This window comes from Canis lupus, chromosome 36, assembly GCF_003254725.2.
Source record: "Canis lupus dingo isolate Sandy chromosome 36, ASM325472v2, whole genome shotgun sequence".
Taxonomy (NCBI): Eukaryota; Metazoa; Chordata; class Mammalia; order Carnivora; family Canidae; genus Canis; species Canis lupus.
This window is the reverse complement of record NC_064278.1, coordinates 12,705,938-12,731,194: the sequence shown is the minus strand read 5'-3', so window position 1 is coordinate 12,731,194 and position 25,257 is coordinate 12,705,938. Positions and strand designations below refer to the sequence as shown.

The window sequence follows — 25,257 nt, the reverse complement described above, 5'->3', positions numbered from 1 at the left end:
ACTAGTAATTGTAGAGACTAATAATTTAACAGTAATCATCATCATACAAAAAGCTAATGTGTTTGTACCCTTATTATCTGCCAAAAATTAAGAGTTCAGTGGATTTTCCCTTATAATCCTTACAATATCCCAGGCAATCCATCCTCACGTGGATTATCTCATACAATCAAACAAGGTGGATACTGATATTGTCATAATTTTACAGATGAGGAAACTGTGAAACAATATTAATGATAAATTAATATTAATAACAGAATTTAATAACCTAATTCCTGATTAGGAATTGATTTAGGAAGATGGAGACTGTTGATAGTCCTAAACAGACTTGTTTTGGTAGAGCAATGTATGCTCTGGACTAACCGGGGTGGTTTGAAGAGCAAGTGGCAATGAAAAGTAGAGACAGTAGATACACACACACATACAGCTGCTTGCCTAGCACCTAGAATATTCAGTAGTTGATGGCTATTATTAAAATAGTGCCGATAACATTTTATTGCAATTATTCTTTCAGACAGCTGTCTTTTCATTGAACTGTGAGCACTCTTTGAGGGTACACCTTGTATTTTTTATCTGTGTATTTCAGTCCTCACTCCAATCTCTCTAATTTGTTAAGTTCAATTAATGTTGATTAGGGTTAGGATAAGGAAAAAGTTAATGGAGGAAATTCATTTTGGAATGGCTTCATAGATAGGTAGAATTTGAATAGATAGAAAGGTCAAGTATAATATCACCAAAGATGCACAGACTATTGCTGAGTTCAATATATAACATTTTATGAAATATCAGTCAATAATTTGTCCAAAATGTTCATTTGTGGGATGATATAGGTCTATCTAGATCAGAGGTCCAAAGCTCAAAAGCCTACAGAGACCATGCTGCAATGGAAATGAGTAGACTGAGCCAGCTGTAAGCTTTGGAATAAGAAGATTGGGGCACACCGGAGGGAAGCCAGAAAGTTGGAATTCTTATATACCATCTTCTCCATTTTGTAATGCAGGCAACTAATTCAATTTTTTTGATAATACTGTTAAGTGTAAAAAAAGACATCTATGGGGTGCAAATGGTCCAAGGGGCACTAATTTATGACTTTTTGGTCTGGACAATGTCAATCCAGCTAGTCAAGAGTTGATTCTTGGGGGAGGGAGGGGAAATCGATCAAAGAGTAAAACGAGTGAAACCTTTTTGACATAATGTATCAGAATTTTATATAGCAGGATAGCTGCTAGTTTAAAAATAAAAGCTATAGGAGAAAAATATATATTCCAAGTCCTTCAATAAGAGTAGAAAAGAAAAGCACAGGCAACCTGCCACAATTAGTATTTAAAGCAGATCCGCCTGAAAAATTGTGTGATCCAAGGAAAATCCAGATGCACGGGATGGCTCTGAAGATCATTGTGTGGTATACAGTGTAGTATATCTTTCTTCCACTTTGGGTGAAGGCAGCATTCACAGAAGTGGAGGGTGTGAGGTCATCTTTATCTAAGGGAAAAATATCTTCTACAGTTAGGTAAATATTTTATAACTGCTTGGCACATCTCCTAGCATACTGCTTAGATCAAAAGAATGTATCTACAGAGATATGTGGAACATTATATTATACAAAACTATTGCCTGTACAGTGCTGACAAATAATATTCTAATCCATCATTTAGTCTTAAATGATTTTCTTTAGCAAATCAAATTACACTGTCTCCTAGGTAACCTCAAAAGAAGTTTTCTTTCATTCTCTTTTACACATCACACCATTTCTCCTAATGGGGTCTTAGGGGTTTGATATCAAGAGAGTGTGGAACTAAAGTGTTAAACGCAGGGACCAGCTAATTCTTCAATGATTTGGATGTCAACTAAATTACTTCTTTTGATCAACAAGGCAGCAGAGTGCTTTGTTGTCCGGATCTATAGAATGATGTATCATTTATACACAGATAGATCGAAGAAAGATTATGTAACCTAAATTTTTTTTAAATGCAGTATTGGATTTTTAGTGTATTGGTACATGACAATAGGTTAATAGGAAGCTGATTATCCATAATACTATGTATCCCTCTATCTAAATATACAGTAATTGTTTAATATATAGTTCCCAGATTGAATTGAGCCAATTACAGGACATGAGCAAATAAACATGGGATGTAAATTTACAGATTTTTTTAAATGAATAATCAATATTTGAAGAAATTACCAAAAGAATAGGCTTTCTTTCTTTAATGCGTTTGTTTCAACTGAATAGTCTTTATACGTTTTTTACTTGAAAGTTAAAGATAAATTAGTTCATTAAGCCTCAAAGTTCAAATTAAAAATGAAAACTGATTACTAAAATACAGATCAATTCTCAAATCATAGATAAACAAGGTATTAGATACCTAGTAAAATACTGTGAAAATAATCAACTTTGCAACGTGACATTTCTTAGAACTAATATTATATACAATGGCCCATCAAGGTTTACACTATGTAGCTTTGTATCTTATCTCTCCCAGAGAATTTATTATGTGATAGAAGACAGATGCATATGGACTTCTTATTTGGGTTCCTGTGAATGCTTCTTGAGTCTAATCATTTTTAAGCATATGTAAAACTTATGTTTTAATTAGAAATTTAAGCCTGCAAAATTATTAACTAAGCATACCCTTCTGCTCTCACCACAGTCAGGCCAATGGAATTAAAAAGCTCTAACTATAGAATGTGAGAATGGAGTTGTTATCAGGCCAGGAAATTGAAGGCCAAAAAGTAACTTGCGTTAAGTTTCTACAGGTAATCAATAGGGGGGTTGCAACTAGAATCTTAGATTGGTGTTCCTTTACCTTATTAACTTTCATAATTATTATTATTTTTTTAAATTTTTATTTATTTATGATAGTCACAGAGAGAGAGAGAGAGAGAGGCAGAGACATAGGCAGAGGGAGAAGCAGGCTCCATGCACCGGGAGCCCGACGTGGGATTCGATCCCGGGTCTCCAGGATCGCGCCCTGGGCCAAAGGCAGGCGCCAAACCGCTGCGCCACCCAGGGATCCCTAACTTTCATAATTAAAAGAATGATATTCAAGAAACACCTGAGAACTATAAATAAGATTCTACTTTAATTTTTAAATTTGCTATGGACATTAGCCCAACCATTCTTTTTAATGAAGGCACAAAAATATAAAATAAAATAATAAAACTTAATAGATCCAGTAATAATTTCAAATTACAGATCAAAAAGCAAATGTTTAGGATCTTACATCACTATTATTTTGGAAGATGTGTAAATTATTCTACACTAAATTCTAACAACCATATTATGCCTTTGAGCCATGTAAGTATTTATCTCCTGCCTTTTTTCCTTCCCTCTTTGTCTTATGAGTCTTCAAACACAAATCTCGTTGCTTGGTACAGTGAAACATGAAACAAGACAGCTGCTGACTATGGAAAGCCAAAGAGCATGGCAGCTTGCTTTAAATAAGATCATTTAAAAATCAGTTTGCTTTAAGTTCATAAAATGTCATTTCATTAAAGTGTGTTTTCATTTATGAAATATGACTGCCATGCCAATGCTATTTTATTTGTGCAGTGAAGATATAAAAATGTCTCTTTATTATACAGCAGCACAAAACACATTTTATTTACATTTTGTTGAAATTTTTAGGAAATTCTAGATCCCCATGGTTAGTTTTTAAATCAATTAAATAAAATCATATGGGTTGCTCTATCCATGTATCCACTTCGACAGCATATCTACAGGCCTGGAATTTACAGATATACTATTCACTGCCCTTATTCTCTATCCAAAGAAGTATTATATAGTGTCCAGTGCATGATAAATACTTGTCACAGGTTGTTTAGGAAGCAGTCTGTCTGATTCTGACTTCCTTCTTGGTTAGTCTTGCTGCTAAGATTACTGGCCCAATGACCATGGGTAGAGATTGTAGAGAGGAAGGTATAGAGGAGGCATGCAGACCAGAAACAAATGAAAAGGTGGAGGGTCTGATTACTTTGTGCATCAGTACGGTGGTGGTAGTGGCTGGGACCATCAGGGTACTGGTGACAGAAGAATCCCTATAATGTTTCAGTCTCCTAAAAATTTTAGGCCCTTCTGGGCCACTCAAGCATTGTACACACCACAAACTAGAAAATGGAGATGCAACAGAAATCCTTCTTGATTCAATATGTGAGTAGATGTCTGAGGACGTTTCCCATGTAATTCCTGCAGGCAGGGGAAGAGTCCAAATGTGTAACAAGCTGGAATTGCTTGAGCACTAATCAAGGAGGGTGGGTGAGAACAGTCCCAGTGGCATACTTCTGAAGAGCCACCTTGCCACAGAGAATGTCTTCAATTTGGTATGAAGAGGGTCCCCTCTGCTTTCCGAGTGGGCTGGACTGAGCTTCTCCAATCTACTGCTCCAGAAGTGCCTGTTCCTTCCCTGTAACACTCCAAACAGACAGAAGAACTAGTGATGATGGAAGGTTAATACTGCCTTGAGAATCTTAATCCTTTCAGCTGCTGAAAAAGTTGTCTCAGTCCGCCTGTTACTTAATTCCATTCAATTTCTTTTTTGATCATTTTGGGAAAGGAAAGGTATGGGGTAGGAATATGTAAGCTCTGCTGACTCTAAACAAACTGATGTTCAACTGAAACAGCCAAGAAAATATACCTCAAAAGGACTTTTAAAAGTTGCATGTTAATAGTGAAAATGACCATCCAAACAATGCATATTTTTAAAGGCAATTTGTAGAGAATAAAGAGCAAGTATTTGGATATTTCTTCTATTCAGATAAATGGCAAGTTTGTACTGCCAACAGTTTTTCTTCTTTGGGCCTCTGCATCCTGATCCAACCTTCATTTTCTTTATGGTTAAGTCATTATTTCCAACTGGTACATTGCAAAGAAGCATTGTTTTCAGAAGATGGTACACAGACATACTCGAAGGAAGATTCTAATTCAGTGAAATACTATTTTGGTTAAATAGCTAAGAGTAATTACTTAAATTTTTTTGCCTGTGACTTTATTTAAATATTTAAAAATGTAGTTAAAACTATATGTGAATGTGGTAAAAATTCAAATGATATTAACAAAATAAAATGAAAAGTAAAATCTCCTTTCCTTTACCTCCAATTCTAGTTCTTTTCTGTAAAATAACTTACGAGGTTCAGCCTCTCATTTATTCTTCGAGAATTAGAAGAAAAAGAGGAAAGAGGGAAGGAAGGAAGGAAGGGAGAGAGGAAGAAAACAAGATACACTGGGATTATTCGTGCACTCCTTAGCATGTGGCTTTATTTGCTCTATAGTATACCTTGGAGCCCTTTCGCTATTTAGATAATTTTTAAAAAGTTTTTACTATGGGAATTTTATACAGAAGAGTATAAAAGTTTGATATAATAAGCACCAATATATCTCCATCAATTAAAATTGTTAACATATTGCCCAATTTGCTTATTTCATCTTTCAATCACCTATCTCTATTTCTTTGCTGAATCATTTCAAAGTAAACTGTAGATATCCTTACACTTCATTCCCAACTGCTTCCGGACTCATCACTTAAAATGAAGAATATTGGGCAGCCGGGGTGGCTCAGCGGTTTAGCGCCGTCTTCAGCCTAGGGTTTGATCCTGGAGACCCGGGATCAAGTCCCACGACAGGCTCCCTGCATGGAGCCTGCATCTCCCTCTGCCTGTGTCTCTGCCTCTCTCTCTCTCTTTCTGTGTCTCTCATGAATAAATAAATAAATCTTTAAACATAAATAAAATAAAATAAATAAAATAAAATAATAAAAAAAGGATATTATCCTGTATGGCATTCTTGTACCAAACAAACTCAACAATAATTCTCACATATAATCCAAGATCCAGTGATTACTAAAATATCTCCAATTATTTCCCAAGTGCAATCACCAGATTTTTTTTGGGGGGGGGGGGTGGACTTGTATTTAATTAAGAATCACATTTTGAATGTGGATGTCTAATCTTTTAAATCTCTTATAATCTAGAACAATGCCCTGCTCCACATTAAAAAAAGGTTGACTCTATGAAGAGATCAAAATTGGTTGTTTCCTCAGGGTGTTACTTGCTCCTCTACTCACTCATCCTCTTCATTAATTAATCAATATGCTTACATTTCACAAACTGCAATAAATGCATTTTATGCATTTAATCTCATTTAATCCATAAAACAACCTTAAGACATTAATAATACTACATCTATTTGATAAGAAAATGGGAGTTAGAGAGATTAACTCAATTCTCTAAGGTCACATAGCATTTGTGTTTTCTTCCCTTTCTTTATATGTGTCTCACATAGTTTAGTCTAGTACTATACCAAAAAGACTTAATTTTACATAGAAGAAAAAGAGGCCCAGAGAGACCAGTTGTATGATATGCCTAGTCATGTAATTATTTAGTACATAATTTTCAAATGTTAAAAGCATTTAATGAGCTGGTGTCACTAGGGAAGGTCAGCTGGATTCTCATAGGGTGGCATTACATTTGTAAATCTGCCAAGGTATAGAGCAGTGTTTACAAAGTGTGATATGCAAGGTAATTTCAGTCCGTGCATAAGTAATTTTTATATTTGCAGTTATTTATTTTTATGCATTTTAGAGAAATACTGTAACTAGTACACTGACCTCAAATATTTTTTAGCCTGAGGCTCAGTTAAAAACAAAGCTAAGTTAATTTAAAGTAAATGTAAAGAAAAATGTTAGGAAAATAATGGGACAGAAGGCATATAGTTAGGGGAAAAACATCATGATGATGGAGAGGAAGGTATACCTCCAAAGAGGAGGTATCTTTTAGGGTGAGGTCATATTAACCTAATTCATGTCTGAAACCAGAGTGTTAATGTATTAATTCATAGCGAGAAATAAAATAGTTGTGTATACTGAAATGCACATCCATCCACGTGACAAGTAAATTATCTGCCTGTAGGCAGAGCTCAAAATTAAAACAAGGAAAGTTATTTAAATGATTCTTAGGCTTAATAACTTCAGGTCAAATATGCCGAGTTTATTCTTCTTCAGAACGATGCTGGCCTTGACAAAGGGACCTTTACATTGAAGCTCCGCTGTTCAAAATTTCCTATCTCTTAGGTGTTACAAGATGACTGATTCTCTCTTCTGGATGATTAGATCTGTTCACATTTACTGGACAGCCATACCTGGGAGGATATTTTGCCTTTCCAAGGAATCAGTAAATCTCTCTGCTCTAATCCATCCCCTGTCGGATATACAAAGTAACTTAGAGGTTATACTTACTTCTCTTATGTCTAATTCATGGTAGGCTCCAAACACTAATAGCTGTTGCTAGCGGTCATGGCCTTGACTGCTGGCTTCTTGTCTCCTAACCCTGTGCATATTCTTCTATACTACTTAGCACTGAGTAATTTTCTCAGAATAACATTTCCCACACTAAAGAATCTGAAACCCACAAAATCCTTCATAGCAGGTCAGCATCTCACTCTGAACATACTTACAGTAATTAAAATATATCATAAGTAAAGTATAGGTTCTTACTGCATGTACTTAATACAGTGAAGATGGAAACATAGTAATTTGCTACCAAAGTTCCACAAAGCTTAAATAATTTGTTTCTGGCTATCTTTCCTTCTTCTACCTTTTGTTACATTTTCCTAATTCAGTGACAGAGGAAACAGGAAGATTTTGAGTGAATTCTTATCACTATTTATACTCAGTCAATGGATCTAAAAATGAAAGTTGTTAAATCTATTACCCAGTTTGTCCTTTATTTTTACCAGCCTAGGTAAGTGCTGCTGGCTTGAAACCTCGAGGCCAGGTACGTTCATCTTCAAAGGTTGGCCACATGTCCACCTACCTTCAGGGTAGGGATTAGAGACACATTTGGAGTTTGGATTGAATAGTACAGCAAGCCAAATTTCCAAAGAAGGAGAATAATTATAGAAGCAACTATCTCAAGTCTGTCCCCCAAAAGTTTTCCCTTACAGATTTAAATGAAGTTAAGGTGGAATCAATATGTGTATTGACATGCCAGGGGCTATCTCTGCTAAAAGAGTTTTGGTGTATTCTCTCCAACTCACGACTGGATATCATGTTAGGAAAATCATTTGGGATAAAAAGCCCAGTGCATACTGTTAAGAGAATAAAAAGCCATGCTGTGAAACTGGGAGAAAATATTTGTAAAACACATATATCATAAAAGACTACTCACCAGAATATGTATACAACTATCAAACCTCAATAATAAGAACACAATCATCCCGATTTTTAAAAAGTGGGAGGAGCAAATAAGTTAAACAGAAACCTCACCAAAGAATGGATGCAGATGGAAAATAAGCACATAAAAAGTTATTCAAAATTATTGGCCATTAGAGAAATACAAATTCAATTCACAAGATACCACCATACACCTATTAGAATCTCTCAATTAAAAATTTTGACCGCAGCAACTTCTGGCAAGGATTCAGAGCAACTAAGATTTTCCTGGATTGCTAGTGGTGGGAACACACAATAGTATATATAGCATGTCAATGGTTTGTAGTTTATTAGAAGTTGAGCATATACTTATCATATGACCCTGCTATTCCACTACTAGCTATTTAGCCAAGAGAAATGAAGATATATCTACACAAAACCTCTACATAAATGTTTACAGTGGCTTTATTCACCATTGCCCCAAACAGGAAATAATTCAAATGTCATTAACTAGGGAAGGGATAAACAAATTGTGGTATCTCCACACACCGGTATACCACTCAATAGTAAAAAGGATAAACTTGATATATGGAGCAACATAGATTAGTCTCAAGTACATTATGCTCGAATAAAGAAGCCAGACCCAAAAGGCTGCATATTATATGAAATTCCATTTTAATGGTCTTCTGGGAAAAGATAAAATGATAGGGAAAGAAATCAATTAGTGGTTGTCTGGACAGTGCAATGGAGGAAAGGAGGGGATTGATGATAAAAGACTAGGACAGAAATTTTTGGGGTGATGGAAATATTCCATATCTTGTCAAAACTCATAGAACTATACATTAAAAGGGGAAAACAATATTGTATAAAGTATACATAAAAAACATGACAAATGCAAACACACAGAGATACATACACGCATCACAGATATATATATATACTTGCCTTATTGAGGCCTGAACCTTACTGACTCCAAACCACAACTAGATCAACAGCATCTATGTCATTTTTGGCCTGAGATTTTATTTTCTGGTCTATGGGAGGGCTACTGTTTAGTGTTAGGAAAGGAATTCGGAAAATGTCACTAATACTTTAGGTTCTTTTTCTTGCCAAATGGATGAAAACTGAGGATGTCCTATTAATTAAACGACTGTTTACTGAGGACCTACTACATTCTATGCTCTGCTTTAATGCTAGTTGGCAGAAGGAAACTGCAGACACAAACCTCTGCTTTCATTGGAAAAGATTTTTAGTTAGATTTTTAGTTATCATAAAATAGGTTATATGTCAGATGGTCATAGTTTTGATGGAGGAAACAGAAAAAGCAGAGAACAAGGGTAGAGAAAACCTGTGGTATGAAAGGTGGGTGGGTATTGTAAAGTTAACCATGAAGTCATTAAATATACATGTGCTCTGAATACTATGCTGGACACTGAAGATAAGGTGATGAGGAAAAGCAAAGTCTTTGCCTTCCTGGATCATTCACCTAGGAGAGGAGCGATATTAACTAAATGCTGTATAAATGTGAAACATTCACTGCAATAATTGCTTTTGAAGAAAATTGAAAGGATTCTATAATTAAGTAAGTCTAGGGGATGTTATATACCATATATACCATATGAAACCCTTTCCACCCCTCCCTTTTTAATATATTAACGTATTAAGAAGCCCAAGAGTCTCCCTAGTGACTATAAATGTTTAATATATATATACCAAATGTATCTGTTTTGTGGAATAATTTGTCTATTAGCATCTCACAGAATGCTCTATTGAAAGAGACACAGGAATACATATTCATAGTATATTTTTTAAGTATTCGAACTTTCTTCATTAAATGGTTATTAATAGAAAGATAGAGGGTAAGCCAAAACCACCAAGGAGGAAAAAAGTAGTTTTGTTCACTATTTCCTATTTTTTTGGTCTCTGAATAAGAGAGTGAATCAGGAATGAAAAAGAACTGTGTGCTTTCTCCAGATCTATTTCTCATAAAATCTGCCTGTTTGGCAACATTTTCAGCTTCCAAATATAATATTCATACACCAAACTTCTTGACATAGAACTATAAGGAAATACTGACTTTTAGCTACCCATTTTGTTGTGGTGGCATATTGAGGGATGGAACAAATGAGTTAATATATTGATACTATCGAATGCAAATGTTCTTATTGTGAGATAAAGAAGATTTAAATACTTAATGAGGGAAAGCAGAAGAGATCCATGTGGGTTTGGATTAGAATTAGAGCTATGATTATGAATTTATAATCAAAAAAATTCTTGACATGGCTAGGGGCCACCATCACCCCCCCCAAAAAAGGGGGGTATTTACTAAAATATTTCTTATTCTACTCATGACCAGCTTTATGTTTCTTTTCAAGTTACCTTCTTTTTTCTTTTTCCTAACCCCATTGCTGTAGTTTCAGCTGAGCTGAAAATTGTTCCCTTCAAAACAAAATTGTTTTGGAGTTTTCAGCAACCACTGCCTTGGCTTAGATTTTGAAATTTCTGAAGTGAAAAAAATTATAAAGGGGAAACTAGACCTTGATTTTTCTGTCATCTGGGTGGTTTCTAATTTATATGACCTGGCTTCAGACAGAAAGCAAATATTACAAATATCTCTGTACTCATTGATTTCTATAGCCTCACCTTAATTTGTCACACCCAGAGATAATTTTGAAGTCCATAGGCAGCCACTATATAAGACAGAGAAATTAAATGGGAGAAGAAAATAAAATAAGTTTCCAAAGATTAAAAGGCTGAAAATTAATTATAAGCAAAATGCAGAGAAGCTATAGTTTGGAGTGAATCATGTCATACGGTTAATTATAACACAAATTTAAAGCTTTCCTTTTACATAGAAAATAGATATTAGTGGATTTTTCCTTTTGAACATAAAAATACAAATTGGTATATGGGTTGGTTTAGTTTAATGTTTAATATCCAATTTCTTTCTCTGATATTTAGGCTTTTTGGGTTTTTATTTTACTGATCAAATAATCATGTTATATAACAGTTATTTGCTTTATAGTGCTCCACTAAATATGATGTTTGATTAAAAAAAGTTTTAACCTAGTGTATGATATTTAAAAGCACTTCAAATAAGGGAATAACAAAGCTGTTACAAAAGGAATAAACTGGTGAAGGCCAGAATGATTGTTTCCAAGTGGGCACCGCCTCAAAGGTTAGCCATCCTCTTTTCTTTTGTGTCCTTTAAAGTTGCCGACTGGTCTGTACTTAAAAAACAAAATACACGACTTGAATTTGAATTGTTTGAAAGGAAAAGATGGAAGGTTTCATACTTTTCTATTTTACTAGCACTTTAGTGTGCAGGACTCCAAACTTTTTCTGAAGTTCAAGGCACCTCCATGACAAGTTATTTGTAGAAAATAAAATAAAATCTATATTCCTCATGATGCATGCCTGAGATTTATTCTTCAATTAGGCTTAGCCCTCTATTCCTTATGGAATGAAATTTGGCCCAAGGGAACAGTAAATACTTAAAGTTGATAGAAAATCACTAGCTGGTTGATCAGCTGGGATTGACCAATCTTTAGACAGCTATTCAGTATTTTTTTAATGAAATAGGTAATTATAGGTTATTTCCTACTAATAAATACTAGATATTTCTCATGAACATTCTTCATAAGTAAACTAAAGCAAACAGGACTTTGCAAAAAAGAACGAATAAACTAAATAAACAGAAAAATACTTCTAAACCCCTAACTGAAAGAGAAAAACCCCTCCAAATCCCTTTTCCAACATGGCAAACTAAAGAGCTAACTCTGCTATTTAAAGCCATGTTTGAAAAGAGATTGGAAGTAAATAAACATATGGATTTAGTGAATGTAAATTCAAATGTTAGGGTTAGATGGACCTGGAGCCAAATTCCAGCTCTATTTCATAGTAGTTTGACCTTGAGCAAGGTACTCAAACTCCATTTTCTCACAAATAAAATGAAGATCACATCTACGTCATAAGATTGTTTTGAACATTGGATATAATAATACATAAGATGTTTAGCACAGTGCTGACACATGAGAGAATTGTTTTGATTTTCATTTTAATTATAACGACTATGATTGTTTGGTTGTAATTTCCTTTCTGGTTCTATATTGCACTGTCCTGAATTTCTTGGGAAAACCATAAGGAAGCATATTAAAGAAAGTTGAAGGTCCAGATATTACTTTTGAGGAATTCCAACATCAGTGTGAGTGGGAAGGTGGTAATGGTCAGAGGTCAAAGATTAGAATTTCATTAATAGGTCTTTCTAGAAGACCTTGGTGAGCATACTTCTATCTTAGCCCACCTGTCAACCATCTCCCATTATTGTATCCACTTTAACATTTTATTGGTAGGCCTCACTATTCCTGGAAAACACTCTAGCCACTGTAGGCTCTGTGAGTTTGCTTAGACAAGTTTCTTTCTTTGGAATATTGTTGCCCCAGTTCATCACGACCTATCTAAATTATACGCTTATTTCAAGATTGAGGTCAAATGATCTTCCTCCCTCCACAAATACTTCCCAATACCATAGTACAGTATACATTTTTACTTCATTGGTGTTCATTTAGTATTTAATATCATGACTAAATCACTCCTACGAGTTATAGTTACCAGTATGCATGTCTTATCTTCCCTAAAACATTATGAGTTAGTAGATTCCTCTCCTATACCCAGTGAAAACTTCCTGTTACACAATAGTCACTGCTGGCATTCAATGATTGATGTTCAATTAATCAGAAATGATTGTATTTTCTTTTTTTTTTTTTTTGAAATGATTGTATTTTCAAAGCAAATAGCTATATTGTTCCAGCAAGAGGAATGTTAATCATATATGTGAAAATATTTGGGAAGAATCAGAAGATATTATATTCTACTGTTTTATCTTGAATCAACTATTATAGTTCATACTCTATAGCTATATTTTGTGGGTGATACATTATTTTGTTTTGGATCAGCTTAACATTGATTGCCTTAGGTTCTACCCATGGCCAGATGCCTTAGAATGTCACCAGGGCACCACTGTTTAATATAGTGCTCCTGTACATCTTAATGTTGAATATTAAGCTTTGCAAGGAAAAAACTCCTTTAATTCACTGAATTTAATATGCTATCGATTGTAAGATGAGTTTCTTTTCAGAGATATTAAAATGTGCAAATATGTGCATCTTACAATGGATAAAGTGTGATACAATAAACTCCTTAATGGTGGTCCATATTAGGATGCTTTTGGTTGCAAGTTACACAATTCAAATCCAAATTAAGCAGAAATAATAATTAACTTCAGATAATGAAATTTCCTCTATAGGTGTGGTTAATTAAGTGGCTTTGAAGTGATATCACATACCCAGGTTCTTAACATAGTTCCTTAGGGCAATAGCTTTGGTCCTCTGCTTGAGCTGCAAGATAACTTACACATCTGGCACCACTGATACACTTAGGTCCATACGCACAGACATGTTGCTTTCCATACAGCGCTTTTTATCAGTGGGAAAACCTTTCTCAGAAGGTACCCTAGTAGCTTTCTCCTCATGGTTCTTTGGGCAGAGTTGAATCTCATGGCTTTTCCCACGTCAATCCCTGGCAGAGGGGATGAAATGACAATCATTGGCTAAAGTGGGTCAAGTTCCAAACCTCTGGTGCTGGTGATAGGATGGTCTTTCTTGAGAACATGGATGTGAGAAGAGCACATGTGTCACAATGAGCTGCTGCTAACAAGAACAAAGCAGGTACCTATTTGAGTAGGTGCCCATGGCAATCTATTTATGCCTCTGTTTATGTATATACTTCTAAAGCCAATTATTTGCTAAAGTAATATTCTGGCTGGATTGTTTAATCGTTATAACTGGAAGCTCTTAGATTCTATGTGAAATAAAAAGAAGTCTCTGGTTTGTAGCAGAATGGTTCACTGACAACTACTTTTTTCTCAGAAACCCTTCTAGTCAAGTAAATTAAATTCAAAAATTAACTAAATTGTTTGATAACTCATAAATATATAAGATATGGACACTCCATAAATGTCACAATTGTAGTTAGCATTCACTATTTTGCCCCAAATTCCAAACCTTCCACTGTGGAAAGAAAACCACCTTCAACTTGATAGTGAGGAGAGGTGGCTACCTTTTTGAGGCTCTCTAGATAATGATAAGGTAAAAAAATTGCTTTAATAGGCTGGTTACTATGAATATTACAATTTGAAGAAGATGACATTCCCTAATGGAGAATGATTTGATAGCTGTTAAATATATGCCAAAAGAATAAATTAATTAAGCCCATGCTAATTAAAAAATGGTATCAACCATAGTCTTATGAAATGGTCAGTATTGGTAACATTCTTTGAAGGATTTTTAATTGTATCCTATTTAAATACCAATTTAAATATTTAGTTAAATATTAAGCATTCATCTGATTAATTTATAACCTAATAGCTATTATTATATAATGAGAAGTTCTTTGAGCAAATGGGCGGCAGAACCATGAGTATTTCTGGGCATCTAAAGAAGAGAAACTGACAAAGTTAAAAACAACAACCACCACCACCTTACCCTGGAATTTTACCTCCAGTCAGTCGTAGTCTCTCAAATTTGTCTCCTTATATCCATATCCACCAAAATCCCAGGACATGTTACCTTCCTTCATTTCCCACATTAGCCACTGAAATATTTCTTAATAGGGCTTTCTACTTCTACTCTTGTCCATTCTCTATACTCCATACTGCTGTCAGGGCAATCTTTTACACAGATCTAGTCAATTCTCAGTATTCATAGCAGTTAAGACCTATAACATTGCTGTAAACACCGAGTTAGCAAATACTGAACGACTGCTCGTAGAGGACATACAGGGCTTGGTTACTCTATGCCTCTGGTCACAATATTTTCTGTTAATTTATCAACACATAACCTTGTCTAATGTGTGTTTCTATTTCAAGACCTCTTATTTAATATACATTGCTAGCTTTTTAACACTAAACATATGGCTACAGCAATATGACCCATGCCTGAATGAAACTTACCTAACACATGTATGTTCTCCATAGGCACATGACAACCTTAGGAATACTATGATTATATATAAATATATAATTGATAATTATGATAGGTACTAGAGATTAAATTAAAAACGCTAAGAGGGTGTTCAATGGTGAGGGAATAGGGAAAACCAAAGATCTTGTGAGAATCGTCAAAATGTAGGTGTGTGTTAAAAGCCACGGGAGAAGGTAGGTCCTAGATATGTAGGATAGAAAAAAATTAAAGCAAAAAAAAAATTCTCAGAAGTACCCAAGGGAAGATGTTGCTAGGCCTCTAGCAATTGGTTTGCTTTATTCTAATACCATCTTGTTCTAAAACTCTGTGCACACACAGCACATGGACAGGAAGAAAAAAAAAATTGATCTACTTATCTTTAAGCTGAATTTTCATTAATCCCAGTCTCTTTTTTAAATAGAAATATCCTTGGTATATAGTAATAATGAAGATAACATCTACAATGAACCAAGTTCAAAGCCAGCTCTTTACATGCAATATCTCATGTGGCAATGCTGTCTTTCGGTTTGGTATTTTGAGATAGTGTTAGGTGCTGTCCACATTGAATCATTCTACCATTTGGGTGAGGACTCTGGAGTTGAGAGGAGGTAAGTAATTTACTCCCAGCTTACATGGTCAGTAAAAGGTACAGCAGGGACAGGAATCCACCTCTTGCAAATACCACAACCCACAATCTTCAGTAATTGCCATAAATTATTAATCATCTGAAAATTGGGATGTGTGTGTGTACATGAGTGCTGAATTGCAGCTGTCAACATATCATCAAGAGTTATGAAATTGAGGTTTTAATAAAAGGTGTGACAGAGGAAGCATTTTTTAAAAAATATTTATTTATTTATGTATTTATTCAGAGAGAGAGAGAGAGAGAAGCAGAGACACAGGCAGAGGGAGAAGCAGGCTCCATGCAGGAAGCCCGACGTGGGACTCGATCCCGGGTCTCCAGGCGGCGCTAAACTGCTGCGCCACCGGGACTGCTCAGAGGAAGCACTTATTAAGCTATAGTTCAGTAGCTTTAAGTTAAAGGATTTAAACAAAATTGCAATGTTGAGAATTCGAAAATTAGTTCTAAAAGATATTATTATAAAAGTATTTTTAGAATGAGGACATCTACATAGACTGTTCCCCCCACCTCAACTATTCATGAAATTTTATTTTTCCTGATCTTAAACAATAAATATCTAATTTACATATAGGTACATTTCACTTGGCTCAGAATTTAGAGCCTACTCTATTTGAAATCATTGCTGGATCATTTACTGTAATGGAAAGGATAGCAAAAATTTTTTTCGACTGAAGCACTGTTGCATTTTAACATGAAAGATTTAAAAACAATTTTACTTATACATTTTTTAGTAGTAAAGGAAGGCAATTCTAAAACAACACCGGGGAAGTAGAAAATAAAAGAGGGACATTAGGACAGAAATTTTATCAGTTTGATCCTCACCTGCTAATGAATGAAAGGGGAAGAATTAGAAAATATCTTAATAGATTCAGTGCTTGGGATTGAATTACTAAAATTTCCAAACTAAGGTCTATAAGACATGTCTGTTCATCTGTCCCATCCATCCATCCATCCATCCATCCATCCATCCATCCCTTCTAAACTCTATCCTGTGATTTGACTCTATGGAATTTGTGGAATTTTAATTGTTGTGCCATTGAAATTTCTACAAATAAAATTTCACACATTTCTTTTCTCATTTAATTCATTGTGACTTTTCCCAGAGTACTTTCACTTAAGCATGTATACTATCTAAAAATTTCAGTTGGTTTTCTGTTGGTATGTTATACTTTAAAACTATGAAGAGTGAAAGTTTGACTTCTTCCTTGACAATTTGGATGCCTTTTATTTGTTTTTGCTGCATGATTGCTGAGGCTAGAACTTCCAGGACTACGTTAAATAACAATGGTGAGAGTAGACATCCCTGTCTTGTTCCTGACTGTAGAGAAAAAGATCTCAGTTTCCCCCCACTGAGGATTCTATTAGCTGTAGGTTTTTCATATATGGCCTTTATGATGTTGAGATATGTTCCCTTTATTCTGTTTGTTGAGGGTTTGTATTAAGGATGGATGCTGTACTTTGTCAAATGCTTTTTCTGCATCTATTGAGAGGATCGTATGATTCTTATCCTTTCCTTTATTAATGTGGTGTATCACATTGATTTGCAAATACGGAACTACTCTTGCAGCCCAGGAATAAATCCCACTTGATGGTGGTGCATGATTCTTTTAATGCACTGTTGGATTCAATTTGCTAGTATTTTGTTGAGAATTTTTGCATTCATGTTGACCAGGGATATTGGCCTGTTCTCTTTTCTCGTGGGGTCCTTGTTTGGTTTTGGGATCAAGGTAATGGTGGTCTTGTATTATGAGTTAGGTAATTTTCCTTCCATTTCTATTTTTTGAACAGTTTCAGAAGAATAAGTATTAAGCTCTTTAATGTTTGGTAGAATTCCCCTGGGAAGCCTTCTGTCCCTGGACTTCTGTTTGTTGGAATATTTTTGATTATATATTAAATTTCTTTGCTGGTTACTGGCCTGTTCAAGTTTTCTATTTCTTCCTGTTTCAGTTATGGTAGTTTATATGTTTCTAGGAATTTATCTATTTCTCCCAGATTGCCCAATTTCTTGGTATATCATTTTTCATAATATTCTCTTATCATTGTAGTTCTGTGGCATTGGTTGTGATCTCTCCTCTCTTGTTCATGATTTTATTTATTTGGGTCTCTTATTTCTTTTCTCTTTTTTTTAAGTCTGGCTAGGGGTTTACCAATTTTATTAATTATTTCAAAGAACCAACTCCTGGTTTCATTGATCTGTTCTACCATTTTGTTGTTATTGTTTCTGTATTATTTATTTCTGCTCTAATCTTTATTACTTCCCTTCTTATACTGGCTTTAGGCTTTCTTTGTTGTTCTTTTTCTAGCTCTTTTAGGTATAAAGTTAGACTGTGTTCTTGAACTTTTTCCTGTTTCTTGAGGTAGGCCTGTACTGTATACTTCCCTCCTATGACTCCTGTTGCTGCATCCCAAAGGTTTTGGACTGTTGTGTTTTCAGTGTCATTTTTTTCCATGTAATTTTTTTAGGGTTTCTTCTCTAATTTCCTGGTTGATCCATTTGTTCTTTAGTAGGACGTTCTTTAACCTCCATTTATTTGTGGTCTTCTCAAATTTTTTCTTGTGGCTGACCTCAAGTCTAATAGCATTATGGTCAGAAAATATGCATGGTATGAGCTCAATATTTTTGTACTTGTTGAGGCCTGATTTGTGACCCAGTTTGAGATCTATTCTGGAGAATAAAAAAGAATGTGCATTCTGCTGCTTTAGGATGAAATATTACAAATGTATCTGTTAAGTCTATCTGGTCCAGTGTGCCATTCAAAGTCATTGTTTACTTTGTTGATTTTCTGCTTAGATCTGTCCATTGCTAAAAATGGGGTGTTAAGTCTCCTACTATTATTGCATTATTATCAATGAGTTTCTTCATATTAGTTATTTATTTATTTGGGTAAATTTATTTGATAAATAAAGTTATTTGATATAATGCCCTTTTCAGCTCTTATTGGAATCTTCGGTTTAAAATCTAGTTTGTCTAATATACATAAAATCTAGTTTGTCTAATATACATATGGATACTCCATCTTTCTTTTGATGTCCATTATCATGATTCATTGTTCTCCATCCCGTTACTTCCCATCTGTGGGTGTCATTAGGTCTAAAATGAGTCTCTTATAGGCAGCATATAGATGGGTCTTGTTTATTTTATTCATTCTGACACCCTATGTCTTTTGATTGCTGCAGCTAATACATTTACATTCAGAGTGATTAGTGATAGATATGAATTTAGTGCCATTGGTATTACTTGTTAAGTTGTTGTTTCTGGAGATTTTCTCTATTCCTTTCTTGTCACTTTTGGTCTTTCTCTCTCACTCAAAAAGTCCCCATTAATATTTCTTGCAGGCTGTGTTAGTGGTCACAAATTCATTTAGTGGTTTTTGTTTGGGAAACTCTTTGTATCTCCTATTCTGAATGACAGCCTTGGTGGATACCGTATTCTTGGATGTATATTTTTGCCATTCACCATGTTGAATATATCATGCCACTCTCTTCTGGCCTGCCAAGTTTCTGTGGAAATATCTGTTGCTAACCTTGTCTTCCCTTGCAAGTTAGGAACTGCTTTTCTTTTTGCTGCTTTTAGGATTTTTCTTTATCTTAATATTTTGCAAATTTAACTACAATAGATCTTGGCATTGTCTTGCTTTTGTTGATTTTGATCGGCCTGTGCCTCCTGAACTTGGATGTCTGTTTCTTTCCCTAGATAAGTTTTCAGCATACTTTCCTCCAATAAACCTTCTGTCCCCTTTTCCCTCTCATCTTCTGAGACTCCTATGATACAAATGTTATTACACTTTATGGAGTCACTGAGTTTCCTAAGTCTGCATTTGTGATCCAATGTATTCTTTCCTCTCTTCTTTTCAGCTGCATTATTTTCCATAATTTTATATTTTATATCACTGAGTCATTCTTCTGCATCTTCCTTCCTTGTGGCCATTACATCCAGTTCATTTTCATCTCAGTTATAGTATTTTTAATTTTAGTTTGACTAGTTTTTAGGTGTTTTATCTCTACAGTAAAGGACTTCCTAGTGTCTTCTATGCTAGTCTCAAACCTAGCTAGTATTCTTACAACTGTTGCTTTAAATTTGGGATAAAAAAATACTAATATTACTTATATCTCTTTCAATTAGCTCCCTGGCTATGACCTTTTCTTCTTTCTTTTGGGATGAATTCCTCTGTCTTGGCATCTTGTCTAGGTTTCTGTCTTCTCTGTGTTAGGAAAGCCTGTTATGTTTCCTGTCTTGAGAGTAACGACTTTACAAAGAAGAGGTCATATACTGTCCAGGGACTGGCACTTCAGGAAGTGTCTCTGTTGTATGCTGTGTATACTCTGCGGCTGTGTTTTGGCTGCTCTTTCCCTCATGTCAGTCCTCGAAGAGTTTCTCCTCATCTGCATTGGGGAGTGTGTGGACCTAGGCCAGAGTGTGGTGAGTTTTAACTAGGTGTCCTCTGTTGTGCTTGTTAAGAGACCTGATGGTATATCCACCAGAGCTGAAGCTTTGCAGGACATTATGGTGAGTAGATGTGGTACAGGGGAAGGAGGTGCGGTGGGGAGGTTGTGCTGGTCTTTTGGGGGAGAGGCCACTGCTCTGACTCAGGCACACTTGCCCTAGAAAAACAGCACCTGTAGAGTGCAGGGGGGGTGGGGTATGGTGTAAGTGATTTAGGCCACCACTCTTGGCACTGTGCTGCTCAGTGAAGCCAGCTTATGCTGAGGGGTAGGGGACAGAAAAGGCACCAGCCCTCTTCCCCATCCTAGAGAGGGTAGTTCACACCAACTGCTGTCCAGGAAGCAGCAGGGCTACTGTCCAGGAAGTATCCCAGAAGGGCAAACAATCTCTCCTCATGTGTCTCAGGCTTCCCTCAGATTCCTGCCTTCACCAACTGTGTCTAGGCCATCTGCCCACCTGGCAGCACAGTGCACCTGTGTTCTATCCTAGGTGGCCTAGGATATTTATATTAAATACATTTATTTAATATTCATATTATATTAAATATATTTATATATGTTTATATTTATTGGACCTGGTGTAGTGTGTACTTATGTTGGTCCTCTGGGGAAGTGTCTTGCACTCTGGGACTGATGCAGATCTGTCCCAGAAGGGCAGTCATGCCAAAGCACAGGGCGGTGGATTTTGGAGTAAAGCACAACAAGGAGTCAGTGTCCAGGTTAGCTGCCCTTAACAGGTGTCTCTGCACCTATGCTGAAGGGCAGGGATGGTAATGGTGCCATTCACCTGGCTCTTTTGTTCTGAGAGACAATTCCACTTCTCCCAAATGTGCTCCAAGGAGGCGTAACCATTTCTCCCAATGTGTCCCAGAGTATCCTCAGATAGCACCATCTGCCTCAGGGCTGTCTGGCCTCCTTCTCCACAGGAGCAATGCAGTGACTTCAAGGACGCCATACCTGCTATGCCACAGACCTCTACAACTCCAGTCTTTGAGCCCCACTGCTTGTAAAAATTCACGAAAATTAGCCCCTCTCATTTTCCCAGTCAATATCTTTGGGGAAATGTTTTCCTTATGAGATCCCCTGTATACTCCTCTCTCTCTCTCACCTCTCTCTGTGACCAGGGCTCCCTCCTCTCTACAGCAATCCTTTTCTCCCCAAAATTACATCTCTGTACCTCTTCCTTTCCACAATATGGCCTCTTCTCTCCCTCTAGTTGTGCATTTTGTTCTCAGTCCTCAGACTGATTTTTTGAGCATTAGAATGCCTTTTGAGAGAAGAGGTAAGCCCAAGGTCCTCATACTATTTACCATCTTACCTGTGCTCTGCCATCCAGTCTGGTAGTACTTAAATGGGAGAGATTTCTTTTTCATTCTCTTTACTACTGATGGTGTGAGTAACATATGTAGGGAGGCAATGAATTTTTGTGTAATCAAGTATAGCCAAATTATTTTATAAATAATTTTATTAAGCATTTATTTGCTGGCATACTTAGGTTTTCCTCAGTGTACACTCATTTCATCTATAAACAATAATTTTGGCAATTTTGCCTCTTATTTGCCACTTACACATTTATCTATTATTGTTGTTTTATTTTATTTGCTAAAACTTTCAGAAAAATAATGAATGATAGTAGTGTTAGTGAGATCTTGGTCTTTGCCTCACCTTTAAAGAACATTATTCCAATATTTATTTGTTTCTCAGTTTCTGGTAGATTATAATTTCAAGAAAAAATACCTTTATTCTTAATTTACCAAGAAATGTATTGGGAACAAATGTTGATATTTTTATAATTATTTTAAAATATCCATAATGATGTAAATTCCTAGAAACATATAACCTACTGATACCAAATCAGGAAGAAACAGAAAATATGAACAGACCAATTAGTATTAGTGAAATTGAAGCAGTAATTAAAAAAAAAAAAAAACTCCCCCAAAACAAAAGTCCAGGACGAGATAGCTTCAAAGGTGAATTCTATCAAACACTTAAAGAAGAGTTAGTACCTATATTTCAAACTATTTCAAAAAATACAAGTGGAAAGAAAACTTCCAAGTTTCTTCTATAAGGCCAGGTATTACCCTGATACCAAAACCAGATAAAATAAAAGAGGACTATAGGCCAATATTTCTCATGAATATAGATGCAAAAATCCTCAGCAAAATGTTAGCAAACTGAATCCAAAAATACATTAAAGAAAATATACACCACTATCAAGTTGGATTTATTACTGTAATGCAATGGTGGTTCAATATTTACAAAACAGTGTTATACATCACATCAATAAGAGAAAAGATAAAATCATATGATCATCTCATGAGATGCAGAAAAAAACATTGGTCCAAGTACAACATCAATTCATGATAAAAACCCTCTGCAGAGTAGGTCTAGAAGGAACATACTTCAACATATCAAAGGCCATATGTGAAACACCCAGAACCAACAACATACTCAATGGTGAAAAACTGAAAGCCTTATGCCTCAGGTCAGGAACAAGATAAGGATGTCAATTCTTACCACTTTTATTCAACATGGTACTGGAAGTCCTAGCCACAGCAATTAGACAACATAAAGAAATAGAAAGCATCCACTATTTGCAGGTAACATAATAGTATATACAGAAAACCCTGAAGACTTTGCTAAAAAACATCTAGAACTGATAAAAGAATTCAGTAAAGTCCTAGGATACAAAATCAAAATACAGAAACCTGTGGTATTTTATACACCAATAATAAAGGAGCAGAAAGTGAAATTAAGAAAATAATCCTATTTACAATTACACCTAAAACAGACACATAGATCAAAAGAACAGGAAACCCAAAAATAAACTCATAATTATATGGCCAGTTAATCTAAAAAAAAGGATAAATGAATATACAATGGAAAAAGATAGTCTCTTCCACATATGGTATTGGAAAAACTGGACAGCCAATATAAAAGAATGAAACTAGCCACTTCTTTTTAACCATACACAAAAATAAAATCAAAATGGATTAAAGACTTAAATATGAAATCAGAAACCATAAAAATCCTTTAAGAGAGCACAAGCAGTAATTTTTCTGACATTAGCCATAGCAACATTTTTCTAGATGTGTCTCTGGAGGCAGGGGGAATGAAAGCAAAAATAGACTATTGGAACTAGATCAAAATGAAAAGTTACTGCACAGTGAAGGAAAGACTCAACAAAGCTAAAAGGCTACCTAATGAATAGGAGAAGATATTTGCACATGACATATCTGATAAAGGGTTACTATCCAAAATACATAAAGAACTAATGCAACCTAACACCTAAAACCAAATAATCCAATTAAAAAATAGGCTGAAGACATGAACAGCCATTTCTCCAAAGAGGACCTATAGATGGCCAACAGATACATGAAAAGATGATCAAAAGTACTCATCATCATCAGGGAAATGGAAATCAAAACTAGACCTGACAGAATGGCTAAAATAAAAACTCAAGGAACAACGAGTGTTGGCGAGGATGTGAAGAAAGAACTGTCCTGCACTATTGATAGAAATGCAAACTGGTGGAACCACTGTGGGAAAAAGTACTTTGGTTTCAAAAAAAAATTAAAAATAGAACTACCCTATGATCCATTAATTGCACTACTGGATATTCACCTCCAAAATACAATAAAACACTAATTCAAAGGGATACATGCACCTCTGTGTTTACTGCTGCATTACTTACAACAAAACTATGAAAGTAACCCATTTCTATCCATAGATAAATGGATAAAGAAGGTGTGGCACAAATACACACACACACACACACACACACACACACAGAGGAATATTATTCAGCCATAAAAAGAATGATACCTTGCCATTTGCAACAACAAGGTTAGAGCTACAGAGTATAATGCTAAGGGAATGAAGTCAGTCAGAGAAAGACAAATACCATATGATCTCATTCATATGTGGAATTTAGGAACAAAATAAATTACCAAAGGAAAAAAGAGAGAAAGAGAAAGTGAGAGAGAAACCGAGAAACAGATGCTTAACTGTAGAGGACACACCAGAGGGGAGGTGGGGGGGGGGCACTGGATGAAATAGGGGATGGGAATTAAAAAGTACACTTATCATGATGAAAATAAAATAAAATAAAATAATTTTTTAAAGTTGAACATGAAGAATATGAAAAACCACAAAAATTTAAATTGTCCTTGATGCTTAATTATTTTTAAATTCATGTAAGACTTTTTTACATAGTAAACAGTTTGAAAGACAAAAAGTATAGATAAGTTTTGCAATATCTTGACCTGTTTTTATCGTGCCTCCCACAAGTTAACATTACAAAAAATTAGTTAATTGCCAATTATTGGTTCTATCAAATCTGGGCTTCCTTTCCAACTTATCTGAAAAGACATCCTCAGAGGAAAAGAGTTTAAGAATGTTTGTAAAACATTTTTTCCTACAGAAGCAACATGTCTTCATTACTTTTAAAACTACAAATTAAAAAAAAGAGAAAGACAAAAGAAAAACAAAAGCTCAAATGCTCATAAACAGAAGATAATTACTAGTCAATATTTGCTATTTGTTTTTCACATATTTTCTTTCCTCTAATATGTGTATAAAATGCATTAAAACAGTTATAATTTAATATCCTGCTTTTAAAATAGGATTAAGAATAGGAGTTATGTAACAAGTACAGAAAAGAAGGTTCAGGGTTGTTTGTGTTGGAAGTTCTTCATAAATTTTTCCATGATCCATTGTTAGAGTTTGGCATTATTATCAATACTGTTACTCCTTAATGCAAATAGGGTTTAAAAAATTTTCCCAGTGTATAATTCACACATAAGTATTACAAACTAACTGAAAAATAGCAAAAATTATTTGTTTTAAAAGCCAATGGAAATGATAATTTTTTCCTATCAGACTTCAAGACCTAAAGACAAGCTGGACCACTTACCTTGTGCAAAGCAATAGAGCCCAGTGGATTCAGTGTTTTACTGGGAATTACAGCATACAGGATTATCAGAGAACTGATTAGATTGCATTGTGAAAT

The 25,257-nt window shown here is 35.1% G+C and overlaps 1 protein-coding gene across 1 annotated transcript in view; it reads right to left on the bottom strand.

Annotated features, from left to right (window-relative positions):
- B3GALT1 (beta-1,3-galactosyltransferase 1) overlaps positions 1 to 25,257 on the bottom strand; it is a 503,119-nt gene that overhangs the window by 202,172 nt on the left and 275,690 nt on the right. The gene's annotated exons all lie outside the window — the stretch shown is intronic.